This window comes from Eumetopias jubatus, unplaced genomic scaffold, assembly GCF_037043125.1.
Source record: "Eumetopias jubatus isolate StellerSeaLion01/CBP00866 unplaced genomic scaffold, mEumJub1_p1.0 scaffold_16, whole genome shotgun sequence".
In the NCBI taxonomy this organism is placed as follows: domain Eukaryota; kingdom Metazoa; phylum Chordata; class Mammalia; order Carnivora; family Otariidae; genus Eumetopias; species Eumetopias jubatus.
Window position 1 is genome coordinate 59,987,431 of NW_028274822.1, and position 19,626 is coordinate 60,007,056.

Sequence of the window (19,626 nt, forward strand, 5' to 3'; positions counted from 1 at the left end):
AAGTATCTCAGTTCTTTTAGCTCCCAGCTGCTTTTTTTGCCAGGCCTCTTTTTTTTTTTTTTTAAAGATTTTATTTATTTATTTGACCGAGAGAGAAAGGGAGAGAGAGAGCACAAGCAGGGGGAGCAGCAGGCAGAGGGAGAAGCCGGCTCCCCACTGAGCAATGAGCCAGATGCGGGAGTCTATCCCAGGACCCCGAGATCATGACCTGAGCCAAAGGCAGACACTTAACCAACTGAGCCACCCAGGCATCCCTGCCAGGCCTCTTGAAGCCTCCCATGCACATTCCTGGCTCCATAGTTAGAAGAGTTTATTATTCAGGAAGAGTTTATATGCAGAGTTATGGGCTTACTCTATCTGCAGTTTCTTTCCTTCTGGTATTCTCCTAATCTTCTAATTATCTTGTCAGATGACTTCTGACTCCTTAAACTTGAATAAGACTGTCTATCCTTGCAGTTAAAATTGGAGAGTGCCATCAGGCATTTAAATTTCTCTGTGGTATGCAGAGTTCTGAAATGGTTCCCAAGATTCCCACTACTAGTGCACATGTCTTAGAAAATCTCCACCCCTGGGCATGGGGGACAGTTGTGAATAGGATTGGGATTTCACTCGTGTGATTAAGTTAATTATGTGGGAAAGATGAAGGGATTTTTCAGACATAATTAAGGTTTCGAATCAGTTGACATGGAATTCACCAAAGGGAAGATCATCCTAGGTGGGTCTGACCTAATCGGGTGAGCCCTTACAAGAAATCAGAGAGACAAGAGCAGCAGATGCTGGCCTTGAAAAAGCAACCTCTATGTAGTGGGGAGGACTATGTGGCAGGGCACAGTGGGTGGCCTCTAGGACCTGAGAACTTCAGGCCCACAGCAATAAGCAACTGACTTCTGCCAACAATCTGTGAGCTGCAGGAAGACCCCAGGCCTTAGACAAAATTGCAGCCCTGTCTGTCACCTTGACTACAGTCTGGTAAGACCCTGAGCAGAAGATCCAGAGATGTCTCACCTACAGAAACTATGAGAAAATACATTTGTATTGCTTTAAGCTGCTAACTTTGTGATGATTTTATTGTGCAGCAATAGAAAACTCATACAGTTACCCAGTTCAGTTCTCATCTTTCAAGGTCCACTCTCCTTCAGTTTCTGCTTGCTTTTGGTAACTTTCCAGTGGATTCTAGTTGTGACACTTTTGTGTCGGGGGGCATTTTGTGCGGATTTTTATAAATACAATCTGGAGGCGTGTTCATCTAGCCAAACTTCTATTCGTTACTAGAAGACAAAACTCTCTGTCAATGAGTTCATATTTGCCTGGGCTCTAGAATGAGTCTCTTCAAAGAAAAAAAAAAGTCCTTACCGAAAATAAGGTAAAATTAACTATTTGATTTTAGACTCATTGACCTCACTTGTATAAGAGAATTAGCACTCCAAGAGACACCCCTCAGAAAGGAACAGAGTCAGTCCCAGAGAACTGGCCCCACATCCCAATTTGGCCTGAATGCTGCCCCTGGAAATTTGATTTTGCTCCAAGAGAATAAACAATTAACATTGGTGAGAGTTGCAATCCACTCAGTTTAGACTTCCCTCCTCACCACTTTTCTCCTACTTCCCATAAACCCTCCCCTGAGAACCATTTAGCAGGGACGTCAATCAGAGTATTCTAGAAATGGTAGTGGCTCGGTTTGTGAAGCACTGAGGAAACTTGGTTTCCTGATGACCTGTTAGGAATAAATAAGTCAAATGTAATTTTTATTTGTGATATCTTATTGTTTTGCAGGTGAGAAATCACCATTTGCCCATGTTTTAACTGGGCAAACCGCACACAGATCGGCCCTCAGGGGTTTTACAGGCATACATATGCACCAGATGGTAACACACTGGAGCAACTGTGCAGCAGGAAAGGAGTCCATATGAAGCAGGCAGAAGATTCCTGAAGACTTGTCAATGTTTGGCTCCATGTTATTATCTGTGTGCAGTAGTACCGCTCCCTGGAATCTGCTAGGGAGCTTCTCCCTCAACTTCTTCCCATTGTGCACCATTTAATGAGTTTTCAAAGAGAAAATGACTTCCATTTCAGCATGTGGAGCATTTGTTTATAGCTGGGTTTGCAAAAAAGAATCTGGAATTATTTTTTGGTAATTTGCACATTACTAAATAACAGATGGTCTGCAAAAGTGGTTGGATTTCAAATGCCTGATGTGGAAGGAGTCTCATGTTTTATAAAAAGTTCAAGGGACACCAAACTGCCAAGGCCAGGCAAATACCTTGAAGATCACAACAAAGATCTGTTTGCAAACCGGGAGACCCCCTCTCTGGGAGTGGGGGCTCTCGGCCCTTGCTCATTGCTGTTGGTGGGATGGCTTGCATTAGTCTCCCACTGCCAGGTAAGAAGAGTGATGCCGGCGAGGCCCTCAGGCTGGAACTCATCGCTGTTGTTTCTCCAAAACAACAGAGTAACAGTCATCATAACAGCTACATTTATGTGCTGCACCTAATGTCCTAACACGAGAAAGAGGTGGCAAGATGCGGGAGAGAAGGCAGGGGCGGAAGAAGAGGAAGCAGAGAACAATACAAAACAAAGCAAAATGGGACAGGCAGACCCTGTTTTGTTTTCCCTGAATAGCTGCCTGAACTCTCTTGGTGGACGTGTTATTTCCAACAACTTTTATGTGCAGATGTTGTTTGAAGCGCTGCATGCCTTGGATTCTCAGGGACAGCAGTGCTCACTCAGGAAGCCCAGATGCTGGGCAGGGTCGTCTGCCTTCTCCCTTAGGAGGAAGCACGAGGGCATGGTGATTCCAGGCCACAGGCCATTTGCACCTGTGGCCCTAGAGCACGGGGCTCTGAGAGGGGGTTACTGGGAAGGTTAGAGACCAACTGGAGGAGGTGCCTCAACCCTAGTGGAATACTCGTTAGATAGAGGAGGGGTGCTGCCTAGGACACGGCCTTTCTCCAGTGAGGAACGCATTGTCCCCCTCAGCATCTTCGGGGAATACGCAGTGCTGTCTTCTTCCTCCTTCTGCCTCCTCCATGGGCTCTTGGACTGACATGAGGGGCAGCAGAAGATGGGGAGGGTCCTCGAAGGGGACTGGGGAAGGGCTGGGCTCCTTTTCTGTCCTCAGAGGGAGGCTGACAGAGCAGAGTGAGTTGACTTCTTGAACTAGGAACTCTTTAAGGGCTTAGCAGTTAACTTGAGGCTGGATTTTTCTCTTTTCAGAAGAAAGACAGGGGCAATCCTGACTTAAGAGCCTAAAATTATTGACAGCTGACAAGAGGCCCACTGAGGCTCCTTTTTAGGCTAAATCATTTCAGATACCAAAGGGAAAAGAACTTGAGGTGGTTACAAATGTCCTTCCAGGGCTGTTCAGGAGATCTACTTTCTAGGAGGAATTTGTATGAAAATGAGTCCTGTTGAAACTACATGGAATTTGGGGCCCAGTCGGACCTTTTTTCTTCCTGTGCCCCCAGAAGATTCCTGTTCTGTGGTAACAACTCACCAGCTTATATTGGTTGAGTATTAGTGTCTAAAAGGCTTTCCTATCCACTGTTTCATTGTACTTACATCTTTTAAAATTTTTTCCAGAACACATTTATAAAATTATTACCAAATGGAAAAGAGTTGAAAAGCACCAGAATATCAATAGGGGAATGCTGGAAGTTTCTTCCAGAGCTACTTCCAAAAAGAAGAACAGAAAAAGAAAAGCAAAAATGGATAGGAAACAGGGAGGGAAGGAAGGAGGGAGAGAAGGAAGGAAGGAAGAAGGGAGTGAGAGAGAAGGAAAGAAATTCCTTGAGATGTTTTCTCAGAGTTTGTTTATTAAATAGAAAGGTTAAGTTGCTCTAGTCTGCGTCAGCTGCAAGATGAAGAGAGATAGCTAATTTTATTCCCGTTTTACAGATGAGGCAAAAGAAACAGCAGAAAAACGACTTACTGAGCTCCTTAGTGACACAGCTTGGCTGCCGCCCAGACCTACAGACCTGGAGCTGCTTCTACTCTTTGGGGAAGTGCCCCCAGGCAAAATGACCTGAGAAGGTCAGAAAACGCAGGTGAAGTCATCTCAGAAGGGGGTTCACCAGGGAAAGGACGTCTTGGGACCCGGCCCTGAGAGGCTCCATGTCTAGAGATGTGAAGAAAGCCATTCACTACTGAGCATTGGTGTTGGGGCTATGGTTCCAGACTCATTGAAAATGCAGTGACAGGCTGAGGAGACTTCTAGTTGGGGGCTGTTTTTGTCATGGCCAGTACTGTGGTTTGAATGTAGTGGGTGTCCAAGACAGGAAGAGCAGGAAACAGATCTCTGCCTCAACCCCGTGCCGCTCACTGACCTTTCCTGTTCTCAGCTTCTTTGCCCTTCTTTGCCTCTCCCTTATGCCACGCTTAGTGGCTCTGGACTGGGTTGGGCTGCATCAGTAGGTCCCATCTCACACTATCCACCCCCCGCTAGGATGACCAGAGTACCCCCCACACTGTCCCTCACTCCCTGCTGGCTGCACTCCAGACCTACCCCCCAGCGGGGCTGGCTTCCAACAGCTCCTCCTCAGGGGACACTGGCCATCCCACTGGGGGTGGGGGCAGGCAGTCCTCTTTCTACACCCCCACCCCACTCCAGGGTGGGGCTCATGCAGATTCACCCATAGTAAGGATTACCTCAGGCCAAACCCTGTTTCCATCCACATGCACAGGAAGGAGGTTAAGGTGAGATTGGTTTATTTTGTCCCTCATTATCAACTCTGGTAAACAAAAAACGGCTTGACTTGGCATCGAAGGAATTTAAACTATTAGCTCAAATGGGGGTTTGGGGATTATCTGTGGATTTCCTTTATTTGTTCTCTTTCCTCTCTTGCCATGGCTAATCCAAATTTGATGGGAAGTGAGGCATCAGCTATTCCAGAAACCTCACAGGATCCTCTGTGATGTGGGCTCCCCGCCTGCTCGCAGGTTTATTTTTGTCACTTCTTGCCTTCACATCTCAAGCCCGTGACCCTGCGTCTTGGTGCATTGTGCTCTAGCGTTTCCTGAAGCGAGCACCTGCAGCCTCGGGATTCAGGGTTCGTCTCCTGGGCCTCCCAGAGCAAGATGTGGGAGCAGCCCTGCTTCCAGGTCAGTGCCCTTCTGTGTCTGGACGAGCTTCTGGGATAAAACCTGCTCTTTCTACAGACCTCTGTTCCTCATTTCTATTGGCCCGTTAGCAAGAAAAAGTGATCCCAGTGTTCATGTCCCCTTGCTGGAACGGAGGCCTGTCATCGTGGGGAGGGGGACTTGTCCTCTAGCAGCCCTGGGGCGCCTCATCAGGAGCTGTACCACGCCCTGCCCCAGACAGCCACAAAATGTTTACAACTCCAGTTGAAAAACCACAAGCTTAGCAAAATGTTTGCATGGAGGCAAAAGATAAAGCCCACTGACATATTTTTCTTAAACTGTTAAAATCCTGCAGGTTGGTCTGACTTTTCTGAGCGTGATTCCCATGAGGCTTTGATCAATATCAAGGATCAAATCATTTACAGAAAACACTTTTCCTTTGGAATGTGTCTTGTAGTCCTTTAAGCTCCATTTGGCCTACTATTATTTATGATATTTGAATTTTTCTTTAAATCATCAGGAAGTCAAAGGCAAGTTTTAAATTAAAAAAATATATTCTATTAGAAATTAAAAATTAGGTCTGTGTCTTCAAGAATAAAATTATATGCCTACACTAATCCCACAGTATATTTGAGGGCTGATTTAATTGAGTTAGCCAAAAAAAGACAGAGATAAAAAGGAATTATTCCTCTCCTAACAAATTAAAATCAACTGTGGATAAAATAAGCCAGACAATCAGTTAAACTCTAGAGTTCTCTGGTTCAGGCGTGGGGGAGGGAAGGCAGCTGAGCCTGTGGTGTGTGTCCCACCTGGTGCTAGGAAGGATCTAGGCTCGAGGTACTGAGCTCCGGGCAACTTGAAAATATATATGGGGCTCTCAAATTCTAAGAATGAAAGTTCCATGACACGACTGATTTTGAAACCAACTCTTCAGAACTTAAAAAAAAAAAAAAGTTAAGGAAAGTGGTGAAATTTTTAATTCTAGTTACAAATTTGTCCTCAAACATTTGTGACTGAAGATCCCATTCACAGATTTAGAACAGTTGCAGCCTACGGGAGTGTGTCTGTGACTATCCATGAGACACAAACAATTACAGGCACATCGCCTCAGTTCACTTTGCAAATGAATAATGCACTTTACATGATCTCTGAATACATGGCTTTTCTTTATTTTTGGAGCAATATGAAGTGACGTTATCTGAAAAATAATTTAGACAACAGTAAAGACTCTAGCAGCCAGTGAAGAATTTGCAATGCAACATAATCATGGACACCTGGCTGGCTCAGTCGTTAAGCGTCTGCCTTCAGCTCAGGTCATGATCCCAGGGTCCTGGGATCGAGTGCTGCATCAGGTTTCCTGCTTAGTGGTGGAGTCTGCTTCTCCCTCTCCCTCTGCAGCTTCCCCTGCTTGTGCTCTCTCTCTCTGTCAAATAAATAAATAAATAACCTTTTTAAAAAAAATGTCACCATAACACGTAACTTATTCCAGCTTATGGAACTTGTCTCCACCGTGCTAAGATAGTTCTTTACCTGCCGGACGTGCGTGGTAAGTTCAACACCTTCGCTAATCTACATTCATTCTGCAGAGACCATTTTGAGTCCTTTAATGAAGGAGCATGTATTGATTCAATGCTGACCTCATGTGGTTTGCCATCCTGGCACGTAAATAAACATTTTGAGGATTTTGCTCGGGCTGTACTTTGCACGGATCGCCAATGGCAGTTAGACAGGAGCTCCTTCACGTGCCACAGCTGGGTCCCAACCTCCTGATACAAGACTCCAAGGAAGGACCCAGCACATTTTCTGTAACTTGCAGAAACAAATGAAATCACTGCTTATTATTTCCTGCCTTCCCACCCACAAATACTGGGACATCGGGCCATTTAATTCAGCAGTGGGAAAACTATTGCACTGCTTGAAGGGATGGGCACTGGACCACGTAGTTAAAGAGGAAATCCAGTTCACTGCTGTTTCTCTGAGTGGAAAATCGGAATTGGCATCGAGATTTCAGCCAACATGAGCAGTCATTTGGAGCTGAGTCTGGTTCCTAGGTACGATCGACCCTAGGTTCATTCACATAATGCTACCCTGATTTTAACCACCTTTCAAATTGGCAGAAAGTAAAAAAGAACTGAATTCTCAATAATGTTAAACTGAAACATAACTTGGCTAGAAAAGGAAGATGGTTATTGGGAATTTTTAGAGACGGAAATATCTAGAGCTCCACTCTTAAGCTTCTTTCAAACACAGGCCTTATGAATCAGTCACTAGCCACCACAGACTCAGACAATCTCAGAGTGAACGAGAACATAAAGGTAATTTCTTCTCATGTGAAACTGCTGTCACAAAGTTTGAGTTGCCTCTGGATGGCAAATTCCAACAGACACTTTTGGGTCCTTACTTTTTTTAACACCATCTACAGCATTTGACACTCTTGGACATCCTTAATTTGACATTCTGACTTCCCTTGACTCCCTCCCAGCTCTGGTCTTGAGTCCTGTTCCTCCCTGCTCGCAGCTCCCCAGCCCCCTTCACGGGCTCCCTTCCTGTGTCCACATCACGAATGTTAGAATTCATTATGGTCTCATCCGCAGCCTTCTTTCCTCACACCCTCTGATCTCCCCAGTGATTTCATTCAACTCCAAGGCTTCTGCCACCACCTGAAACCTTGTTACTCTCTCTGGCCTTGACATGCTTTACCCAGTGCTTACTGGACACCGGTTCCTGGATGTCTCCAAAACACTTCAAACCAAACATGGCAGAAACTGAACACACCTTCTTCCCCCACAAATGACTTCCCATTCCTTTTCCCCTCTTACAGATACCATCACTGAGTTCACCCATTGACCTCAGCCCAACCTGGGAGTTTTCTCTCTCCTTTGCCCTCATCATCCAACTGATCCACAAGTGCCGTCAACTCTTTTTCCCTAAGTGGCCATAAAATCGACTTCCCCTGCTCCAGCTTCACTGTCTTGGTTTAAATGGTCATCTTTCCTCTGCTGGGTGATTCAAGTCGATTTCTAACTGATCTCCCTGACTTGATCGTTCCTCTCAAACCATCACCACTCCACTGCCCAACTAATCTTTCTAAGATTCAAGTAAATCCACGTTAACCCAGTGCATTAAACCTTCCAATAACTCTCCATGAATTTTAAGATCGTTTCTGAGGGTAAGATCTTTCCTTATCTGGCCCCATCCCACCTGCCCAATCCTGACACCTTGACCAGCATGTTGAGAGCTGTTTCATGGCACTGTCATGCTTCCTTCTCATATGGCTAGCACTACGCTACAGATGGTGGGCAGCAGTGAACTGCCTAGGTAAACAGTGTGGCTGCCACAACCTGAAAAGAGATCCAATAGAAAAGATAAAAATGCATTTCATTATTACTTTATTTGTTGAGATAAAATCATACTTGTTTATGACTAATCATAAAGAAAGAGGAAAAACGCAAGACCTCTTCCATCGCATATGCTAATTGCATATTATACTTTAAAACTGTCTCTGCTTTTTGCTTTCAGTAGGTTAGGAAGAGTCAGTAATGTTGTAGAATCTGCTTGTAAAAGGTGGTGGTGCAGATTTTTAAAAGTTGCACGTATCAGCACTGAAAGCATTTGGATAATGAAGTGATGGGAGCGGCAGAGTGCCTGCAGGGGACACTGGACCCCTAGCATGGATGCTGCTGGCCTGGTGGACTGCCCTATGCTGAAACTGGAGGCCCAGCCCAGTGAGCTTTGTGATTGTACCGCAATCAGATGCTGTCTCATAAATGCCTCCGCTACTGGTAAGGGCTGTTGTAAACAAGTTGCTAACCCTTGGTGGATATAATGTAATTTTTGCTTATCTACATGTGGGCCTTTAGAGTTTTTAAAATGCTTGCACAAATATGATTACAAGCACTCGTGCTACAGAGAAGGGAACCACATCTCAGAAATTGAAATGCCTTGTCTAAATTCACAAGGCCGACAAACGGGGAAATGGAGACCAGGGTTTCAGAATCTGACTTATAACACATGCTGGTGTCCAATTGCACTCTGTCACATGGGATAGAAAAATCTAGAAAATGAACAATTCTGTGTAGGCTTTATGCCTTGTTAATGGGAAGTCACGAGCCGAGGGGAGGACAATCCTCCAGTCTGCTGGCCCAGGCCCTTGCTGGCGCAGGGATGGGCAGGGCGGGAGTGGCCTGGAAGAGACAAGCACTCTCGCCAGGTGGAGAACCCTTTGGACAAGCCGGGCGGGAGACGCCTGTGCTTGTGTTCTGATGGGAAGCTGCGGGGGGCATGTCGTCCAGGGTCAGGAAGGGCACCTAGCTAGTCTTGTGGGTGAAAGTCCGGCAATGGGGCGTGACAGCACGTGCCACAGTTGCTTTGGATCTGCTTCTCTGACACAGTCACTTTATCAGGGGATGATGTGAGACCCCGGCACACATCAGACCTTCATAAACAAGGCACAGAGGCCCGCAGAAGGGACTGTCTTTTACGAGGACTTTCCACTCGTGATTGGACATAGTCCATCCTGGTCCTTCTAATCTTGTCCTGACTACTAATTTTCCTGTTTGTTCTGGACGGACTGCCTCCGGCAGGGTGTGAGTCAGAGGGAGCCGGTGGCGGGCTAGGGCTTCACGGGACAGCCAGGACCAGGGGGGACTGTCTCTCCCCAGGACAGTGAGGGGTGCACGTTGGTAGCAAAGGTGCTGGTTCTGCAGCTAGGCATCATGGCATTTGAATTTTGTCTCCCCTTATGGAATAAATTTGAAAAAGTTGCTTAGCCTCTCTGAACCTCAGTATCCCCCTCTGCCACATGGAGGTAATAATAGCACTGTGTACCTACCTTATATGTATATGTTATCTTTCATTGTCTGCCATTACTTCACTAAAGTCTGTCTTCAGCACCCACTCACACACACGTACATGCACACAGGAATGCACACACTCACATGCACCGCACACACATGTGCACAAGAACATGCATACCCATGCAGTGCACACTTGGGAGTCAATCTACTTGATCCCAAGTGAACTGCAAATCAAGGGTCAGGAGCTGGGCATGCTTGTCTAACACATTCCAAAGTGAGTTGGACATTTGCTTGATGTTTATCTGTTTTTATATAGGGAAGTATTCAGCGGCAGTAATAAAGGCAACAGGACCTAAGAAACATTCACACTCCTCCACAAAGACTTTTTGGGTTCCCGACCATTTGCAGAATTTTGTAGGTTTGAATCTAAGCCCTGACGTTCATACCAGCAGTTGGCAAGCTCTGGCCCACTGCCCTGTTTGTACAGCTTATGAGCTAAGAGTATTTTTTACCATGGTTGGAAAAAAAAAAAAAAAAGAATATCGTTTGTGACATGTGAAAATTACATGAAATTCAGTTTCACGTTCATAACTACGTGTGTGTTGGTGCACGCTCATTCTTTGGGGTGTTGTCTTCCAGTTGATTTCACGCTGCACCAGCAGAGCTGGGTTGTAACAGAAGCTGCCCTAGGCCTGCAAAGCCTAACCTGGTTACCAGCTGCCCACAGGTCTGCCATCACCCGATGCTTAACATGGTTAAGTTACTTGATCTCTCCGGGTCTCAGTCTTCCCATCTGTAAAGTGGGGAAGACGATTCCCAACTCACAGGACTGTGGAAGGATTGGATGAAACTGTAACACAGTCACTAACACACAGTAGCCACGAGATGAATCTGGGTCCCTCCCTCCACCCCCTCCAATGAAGACATGATGGGACATCCCCATATTGGGGAGGACGAGCCAGTCTCCCTCCCGCGGTAAAGGGCAGGCTGACTGTGGTGTTATGATCATGTTTATGTTCTGCTGTCTTCTGGCCGCCCAAAGGTGGAGGCAGGCCCACATGTTTATAACTGTGAGGCAGGCAAACTTGGCCTTGGTACTTCTCAACCTACTCTATCCTGGGCCCTTTCTTCTCCAATGTGTCAGCTCTCCATGATCACAATAACACCACACAACAAAAAACCCCAGACCATGAGTGGCACACAACAATATACATTTATTTAGTCCCCGAGCCTCAGGCATTCAAGTGATCTGGGCGGTTCCCTCACATTTCTGGGACTGGGCTGGCTTTTGGCTGCCCGAGGGTGATGCCGGCTGGGCTTGCTAGTGCCCTGCAGCTTTGATCTGTATGTCTCTGAGCTTCCCACAGGCTAACTTGGGCATGTTCTCGGGACAACGCAAAGGTGGAAAAGCAAGCAAGCCCAATCTCCCATGTGCCTTCCTAGCCTTTCGTCTGTCCCAGTGGCCAAGACAAGACAGAAGGCCAAGCTCAGAGTCCAGGGGTTGCAAATATACTCTACCTCTCCATCGCACAAGCTGCAGAGTCACATGGGAAGTAGCTGCGCCGAGGGAAGGCTGATACTCGACCACCACCCCTGAGTGCTCCTTAACCAGGGCATTTCTGCTCTGCTCTTCTCCCCTTCTCCACACCCCGCCCCCACCTCCAATCCCTCTTTTCAGAACAGGTGCTAAAGCCCATTCATAAGCAGAAATCAGTTTGAAAGGAGTAACAAAAGTTTAAAATACTGTCTTTGAGAGTAGGATTTGAATTTTAACTGGGAGCCAAGTGTGGGTTAGAGCATGTCACTCTAATGGTGTAATGTCAGGCAGCTAGGGACAGTGGTGGGCAGGCAAACTGTAGAAGAAGAGAACCTGCCTCCGCATTTCCTTGGGGGGTATGCAACCTAGGTGGTCCCTCACTTGGCCAGCTGGCAGCCGGAGTGGAAATGGGAGCTATTTACTCAGGGAACTCTGACCACAGGACTATTAAAATCCCTCGGAAACCCTGACAGCGCTCTGCTCACTACCATTAAAATGGCTTGAGCTTCTTTGCCAGCTGGTGGGCCTGGGAGTGACCCTCTTTTCCCACCTCTTCCCACTTCAGAATTCTGCCAAAAAATACATTTGTTCTCCAATTGCCACAGAATTCACTGAACTTAGAAAACTCTCCAGTCTCATTCAATTCACCCACGATCTCTTTGTGTGGCTGAACCAGTGTTCAAGCTAAAATTTGTTTATCGGCAATGTGTTTTTCTCTGTATACGTCCTGCATCTATTTGGGTAATACTGCCTCTTTTTTGCGTATTCGTGTCCAGTAGTGGGAATGGCTGTAATTGGGTCTAGGAGTTCCGTGCGTATGACCGGGAAATCATGTGCATATTGTTAAATAATTTTTCTTACTCGTGTGGCTGAGAGGTCCCCTGGAACTATTCTTGTGTGTTTCTATCCCACTCTGAGCATTCAGTGATTCACTTTTTTGGTTCATTAAAATTAAGCACACTTTTCTTGTGCAACTAGCATGGTTGGCCTGTTCTGCGCTGTTGATTCAGAGACAGAAAAAGGGGTGGATTTGTTTCCTAGAAACACAGCCCACTGAGCCCAGCCAACAAAAGAGATGTTTCTAGACAATCTTTTCAGATGTGGCCAATAGCTCTCCACCTTTCTGGTGTTAAAAATGCTTACCCAAATGAAAACATAGCCTTTCACCTCAGTTAAGATCATAAGGAAACTGAAAAGGGCGTCCATTTCCTTTCCTCTCCTCCTGGGGAAGATGGAGGCTTTTTTGATTGTCACAGGTCCTCCTGTGAATGTCTCTCTGTCTCAGTTTCCATCCAGGTATCCATCCAGTTCCCTTCAACGCTTCTTTAAGAGGATTAAAAACTCCAACCCTGGTCCAAACTCAGCCAGAGCGCAGCCTCAGTCCAACACGTGAACACTCTTGTGCGAGGTGCTGGGTTCAGATGCACAAGACATGCTCTTTATTGTCACAAAGGCCAGAATCCGTGGGGGAGACCCAGGGTCCTTCAGTAGGTTTGGTGCTACATATGTGCATAAAGTCCTCTGTGGGGACATAAATGAGGTAGGGATTGGTACAGATGGAGAATTAAGAACTTAACAAAGTTCCACAAAGCCTTTGGAACCAGCTCTGATTGTTTCCTTTAGTGAAATTCACTCAAACATGCAAGCATTTATATAAACATAGCGTTTCAGCGATTCTGTGGGATTTCTAAAATGTGCATCTATTTAGTCTAAGATGAAATGCTAGTTATAGGATGAAAAAATTAAACATGCATTCCTCAGTGCTTGGACCTTAACCACAAACTGAACTCCCAAAAAGAGTCATTAAATCACAATGTGTGCTTAAAATAACAAATTTGAAAGAAAAATGTTCCAAGACATTAAACTTCAAAATGATCTCCAACTGTAATCCCTTCTGCTCATGAGTCTGGATAGCATTTAGGCCCCCTTAAAACATCAAGGGAGAGATTGGCAGGGGGTCCTGGGAGGGAACACACACGGGTCGTGCTGAGTGGGAACATAAGCAGTTGGGCGCTTGGTGTTCCCATGGGATACAACATTCCTAACCATTTGTGTGTGGACATCAGAGTCCAGAATCAGCTTCCAAATTCACAGACAACTTTTTTGGTTCTTTCCTGAGGATTCTGAGAAAGCAGTTCGGTGGGTATAAGTAGGTTCACTCTGGCGGTGAGAAGGATTTCTCCATGGAACCCACGAAGGACAAATCAGTTGTCTTTCCTCCAACGGCAGAACAATCTTTGCATCAGGAGTTCTCAATCCTTGAAAGAGACATGTGCATATCAAGGTCACCTGGAAGCCTTCTGTGACTGTCTCCTTGCCTCCATCCCCCTGAAGGAATGGGCTTTCCAGCTGCTCCATCACCTCACTTCACTTCACCTCCGCCCCGGGGCAATGCCAGCTGAGCCCATCCACACTACTTTTTCAGAAGGAGAAGTGATAGCAACTGAACCATGTAAGATTTTGGAACACACATCTCTACCCAACTACTGATTAATCCGAAGATCAGATACATTTCCATGACCTTCTAGTGATAATATTATGTTCAAAAACAATTACTTTCTGACTTTCTTTGGTGGCTAGGTATTTACAATCTATCAGAAGAAGTTCAAGGTGAAGGGGTGTCCTTGTCTCTGGACCAGACCAAACCCAAGGGCAGGGCAGGGCACCCGGATTGTGCAAGAACTAGAAGCCATGGCTTAGAAGAATTGCTTAACGAACTAAATGTTTACTGGAGACAAAAAACAAAGGGTGGATGACAGAGTTTCCTTCAAATGTTTTAAGCACTATTGTCTGGAGGAGGAAAAAGCTTTGTTTTGCTTGGCTCCAGATGATGGAATGAGAACAGATAGTAAGAGGTTATAAGGATCCAGACTTTGCATCAATGTAAAAAGAATATTCTAGCAGAATTGTTTAGAAAAGCAATACTCTTTCTCTAAGGAGGAAGGGATCTTTGAACTTGTTCAGGAAGAGCTAGAGAAGCACCTGTCAAGGATGCTGGAGGACACACCTCCAATTTGGGACAGCCAGAGCTCCTTGTTTAAAAGGCAAATTCAACGTTTACAAATCACCCCAAAGAGCTGCAGCTACTTTCCATGCTAATATACAGGCGGAGGGTAGGAGGAGGTTGATTCATCTATTTGTCTGCAGGGTAAGAGTTGGCAAATGGGGATGCTGTAAACATTTTCCTATTCTGTTCCATGTTTGTACAAACAAATGTGTTTTTACTGAAACTAATGTAAGTATGTGCTCACTAATGAATGCACTTGCCCCAAGCACTGACTAACCAAAAAGACCTCTTTCTTCAACCCAAATGCCTAGTTGTTTTAAACATTAACCAACTAAATAAACAGAGTCTAGATTTGTCTTAATTCGTAACTACAAAAATTACTGTTAACCAATCCAAAGCCATAGCACCTTCCAGGTAAGCAGGAGGGTAGATACAGTCAGAAGAGTAATGGTGTCTCATGAGCATACAGTACAAAGGAAGCCCAGCATTTAATGGAGAACTCCCACGTGGCACAATCCCATAGCATAAACATGGTTGGCTCTATAAAGCACAAAAATGCTCAAAGGTCTAGGTCATTGTTAATCCTCTAGCACAGCAGTCACCAGGGAGCCCGAGGTGTCATAAGGGCTATTTTTACCAAATGACACCCTAGTCTCCAAAAGAAAATAGAGTAAAAGACCATTTGCCCAATAGTGTAAACAGCAGAAGCATCTACACACTAGAACCATTCTATGAGAATTTAAAAAATGAACAGCTGTTTAAAAATTTGCACCACCATAATAATGGAAGAACAACGTGCCATGGTTTGGAACCCATGGTGATGGCATAATCTATAGGTTGTAAATGACTAGTCATTGACACCCAGATAAATCTAAGTGCTGTCATACAGACCAGTGAGGTGCCTCACAACAAACCAAAAGTGGCTCCATCAAAGACTGCTTCATGTGTTGAGAATTTCATGCATTTCACCCAGCAACGATCATTTCCTACTGAGCTGACAAGACTCCAGATTCACACAGAAACATAAAAATTTGAAATGGGAAGTTGTAGCAAAAGCAAGCAGGTGATATTGGCAGATCTTTTCTCTAAAGAAGTTCGACCATTTTCCACAAACGTTTTACAACAGATACCCATGGTAAGTGATTTTAGCCAAATCCTTCCCTGCTCATCACAAAGATGTCCTAGTGAATAATATCTCCATGCATCTTATGTTATTGCATGATGTTTTGGGGCCATGTTTCAGGAAATCAGTGAGGGTTGCAAATTATGATTTTCAGAGTGGAAATCTACAAATGAACCATGTCTGTTGACTTGGTGTGAGAGAAAGTGTATATACCAGTTTTAGAAAGAACTCTGGACTGGAAGGCCATCAATGTGGGTTCAAGTTTAGGTTCCCAAATTTACTAGGTGAGGGGAACCTCATCAAACGCCTCACCTATTAAGTGGGAGAGTAACATCTAACCTACCTAAATCTGCAGTTACCTGAAGCAATACTGCATGTAACACAAAACAGAAGGAGCGCTGAGCATGGAGCCACAATAACTCAGGCTGGAATCCTCCCACTCACCACTTACTCACTGCTGCTACTTCCATTAATGAGATTTAGGATTTCAACTTGAAATATGAAGATTATAATCTCTAACTCTTATGTGCATTAGATAAGGTAATTTTTAGGTGCTCCCAGCAGGGTGACTTGAATATGGAAGGCTCTGAACACCAACAATATATTAACTAGCATTTATGAAGCCCTTACTATATTCCCCGTACTGTGCTAAGTGCATTCCATGTGTTCTGACAACATTGTGAGTAGGTAATAGACATTGAGTAATAGAAGAGCTTTAGAGCTCATTAAATGTTCTTTCCCGCTTTCAGGAAACACACCAAGAATTCTTCTGGTTGAGGTTAGCTACTTTAGGAGTTGGTGAAGATATTTTAACAGTTTACCTCTGTTCTTTTTTGGGAAATATCGTTGATGCTGGGATATTAACCACACATAAAATCTGTCTTATTACTTGATACTTATTTCTCATGTTTTTTTGCCAAAAATGTTATCACCCAGATTATTCCCCTACCTTTATCACTAGACTGCTCAACATGATTTTATTTTATATCACAAATCTAGACACTCTAAGAAAGATTTGCCAGCAGGTTAGGCATTCCCCACAGAACCTACATTAGGGTCTAAAGATTTCTCCACAAAAGAAGATTTGAGCAATGGAAGCATAATTAGAATAAGCATTAAGGTTTTCCAAGGTGATTTGGGTTCCAAAAATCTGATTTATTCTCTTAAAATCACAAGTTACATTTTTTAGCACTGGGACCTCCTCTGTTCCCTGCACGATGCTCACAGTGACTCATCCTCTGGAACTGGGCATCTTGTCTCCCCTTCCATTTGTGGCTCTTGGCAGGAGTCATTTTAAACCCTGATATGAAACATTTGCTTTGAGCACTATGGATGTTCTTGAGTTAACTACTGCCCTTTCCCTAGTGTGTTCCATTGCTTGGTAGCTTTCTCTTAGATTCCTGTTGTATGGTGTTCATATTGTCCTTCAGGTTATCTGTTCTCAGCCATCCTTAATTTCAGTATTGTTTCCATATTGCTAATACCCCCTTAGGCCCTCATTTATTCTTTATTCACCTATTTCCTACTGTCAATTTCTTATCATTTTATTTATTTATTTATTTATTTATTTATTTATTTATTTATTTATAGAGAGAAAGAGAGGAGCATGAGTGGGGAGGGGCAGAGGGAGAGGGAGAGAGAGAGAATCCCAAGCAGTCTCCATACCCAGCATGGAACCCGATATGGGGCTCCATCCCATGACCCTGAGATCATGATCTGAGCAGAACTCAAGAGTCAGACAACTAACTGACTGAGCTATTCAGGCGCCCCTCATTTTCACTTTAAATGATATAGACCATCTCATCATAATTCCAAGTGAGATCAAACATTTAGCTTCAAGGAAACTCATTTCTTACCTCATTTCTTTTTTAGTACTGTGTCTTTGAAGCATATGTTAATAGCTTGTAGAGCAAGATCCCACTCTGTGTTCCTCTTTTTCAAAGTTCATTTACTCTTCATAGACCATTAAATATTAGAATATTATGCCACATACATTTTAGAATAAGTTTACCAAGTGCCTTAAAACTATATATATGACATTTGATTGAGGTAGTTCTGACATTACAGAACACTGTTGGGAGAAGTAATATCCTCAAAAATTAGTCATTCCAAGAACATGATTAATTCTCCATTTATTCAGATTATATTTTACAAAATTTAATTAAATTTTAACATTTTCTGAACAGCTTTTGTTCACGATTTGTTAATTCCTAATATTTTGTTATAATTTTGATTTTTTTCCTAATATTTTCTGATTGATAGTTGATCAGCTTGAAAAATGGTATTGATTTTTGAAATTTGGCTTTACTAAACTCTTACTGTTTTTAGTGGGTTTCATTGAATTTTCTATTTTTAGTGGGTTTCACTGAATTTTCTATGATCATAGTGTCTGAAATAATCATAGGTTTATTTCTTCCTTTTCAATCATCATGCTGCTTTCCCCCCCTTTCTTTCTTGATAATGATAGCCAGCATCTAGAGTACCAGGTTAAGATGTAGCAAGGATAGGAAGCAGACAACATACTTTGACCCAAAAATCACCCATATATTGGAAACATAGGGGATATGTTAAATACTTAATTAAATAAATATTTAAATAAAGATGTTAAATGTGTTGCGAAATCTAGTACAGTGGGTGAACAACATGTATGACTAGATGGGGAATTTGGACAGAAAGATATAAACCATAAAAAGAGTCAAATGTGAGTGCTAGTAATAAGAAACATGATGCCCGATTTTCTGGCAAGATGGCAGAGGAGGAGGAGACCTGGATTTCCTCTGGTCTCAGGAATTCAGCTGAATGGGGATCAAACCATTCTGAACACCTATGAACTCAACAGGAGATCGAAGAAGAGAGTAGCAACAACTCTCTGAACAGAGAAGCGACCACTTACTGGAAGGTAGGACGTGCAGAGAAGTGAATCCGAGGCGATATTCGGGAGGATAGACGGCGGGGGAGGGGGTCTCCACCGCTTCTGGCAAGTGATAGAGTCACGGAGCACAAAATCGGAACTTTTAGAAGCCGGCTCCGCTGAGGGACCTCGCTCCAGTGGCTAAGCGGGGGGGTGGAACCCTTGCGGGACAGTGTGGTCTCAGGACCCTCGGGGTCACAGAAACACCGGGGGTGCCTGAATGCGGCAGAGCTCCCAGGTATCGGAGCGGGGAAGCTGGCTGCAGAGACAGAGCCGAGGAGCGGGCTCTCAGCTCGGGGTTGCCATAAACGGTGATCAGTGACAGTTGGGCCACTGCTCCTCCAGCAGGGACCCAACAAGCGGCAGAGCCAGGGAGACTCCCCTTCTTCCCCCGGGGAGGAGCGGCGCGGGAGCGCACCGCAGGGATCTGCTGGGTTTGGAGACTCCACACTGGGTAGGGTGCCAGAGATACAAACGCTCGGTCACAGGCCGGGTGAGCACGGTGTGCGGCCAGAGACCGGGTAGACGGGAGTGATTGACTGCTTTTCTCTGGGGGCGCACTGAGGATCAGGGCCCCGAGTTCTCGGCTCCTCTGGGTGGAGATTGGGAGGCCACCATTTTCACTCTCATCCTCCAAAGCTGTACCGAGAGCTTGCAGGGAACAAAAGCTCCCTAGAGCAAACCCGAGCAGATTGCTTAGCCGGGACTCACAGGGCGGGGCAATTCCGCCTCCGGCAAAGACATTTGGGAACCACGGCAACAGGCCCCTCCCCCAGAAGATCAGCACTAACAGCCAGCCAAGACCAAGTTTACTGATCAAGGAGAATGGGAGAATTCCAGCGCTAGGGGAATACTGCACATAGAATTCATGGCTTTTTTACCATCATTCATTAGTTTTTCAAAGTTAATTTTTTTAACTTTTTTTTTGAATTTTTCTTTTTCCCTTTTCAACCAACATCTTATCAATCCCTTTAAAAAATTTTTTTTTATTTTTCATTTTTAGAGTCATATTCTATTCCTTCATAGTAGTTACCCTTATTTTTGGCATATATATATATATAAGTTGTTCCCTCTTTAAAATTTTGAGATACAGTTTCTTCTAACACATCAATATATACCCTGAATCTCTAGTGTATGGCTTTGTTCTAGTCTCCTGCCTGATCACATTCTCCCCCC

The 19,626-nt window shown here is 44.6% G+C and overlaps 2 long non-coding RNA genes across 2 annotated transcripts in view; both read left to right on the plus strand.

The window, feature by feature from the left end:
* The window catches only part of LOC114224709 (uncharacterized), a 46,599-nt gene extending 39,395 nt beyond the window's left edge, over window positions 1-7,204 (plus strand). The window contains exon 10 of the long non-coding RNA XR_015767031.1: window positions 1,774-7,204. This is a non-coding gene — a long non-coding RNA (uncharacterized LOC114224709). The remainder of the gene's footprint in view (window positions 1-1,773) is intronic.
* A 1,414-nt stretch (window positions 7,205-8,618) lies between these two features.
* LOC148162278 (uncharacterized) lies at window positions 8,619-14,777 on the plus strand. The gene is made up of 2 exons (XR_015766978.1): window positions 8,619-8,858; window positions 13,529-14,777. It is a non-coding gene; the product is annotated as an uncharacterized LOC148162278 (long non-coding RNA).
* Window positions 14,778-19,626: the final 4,849 nt, after the last annotated feature.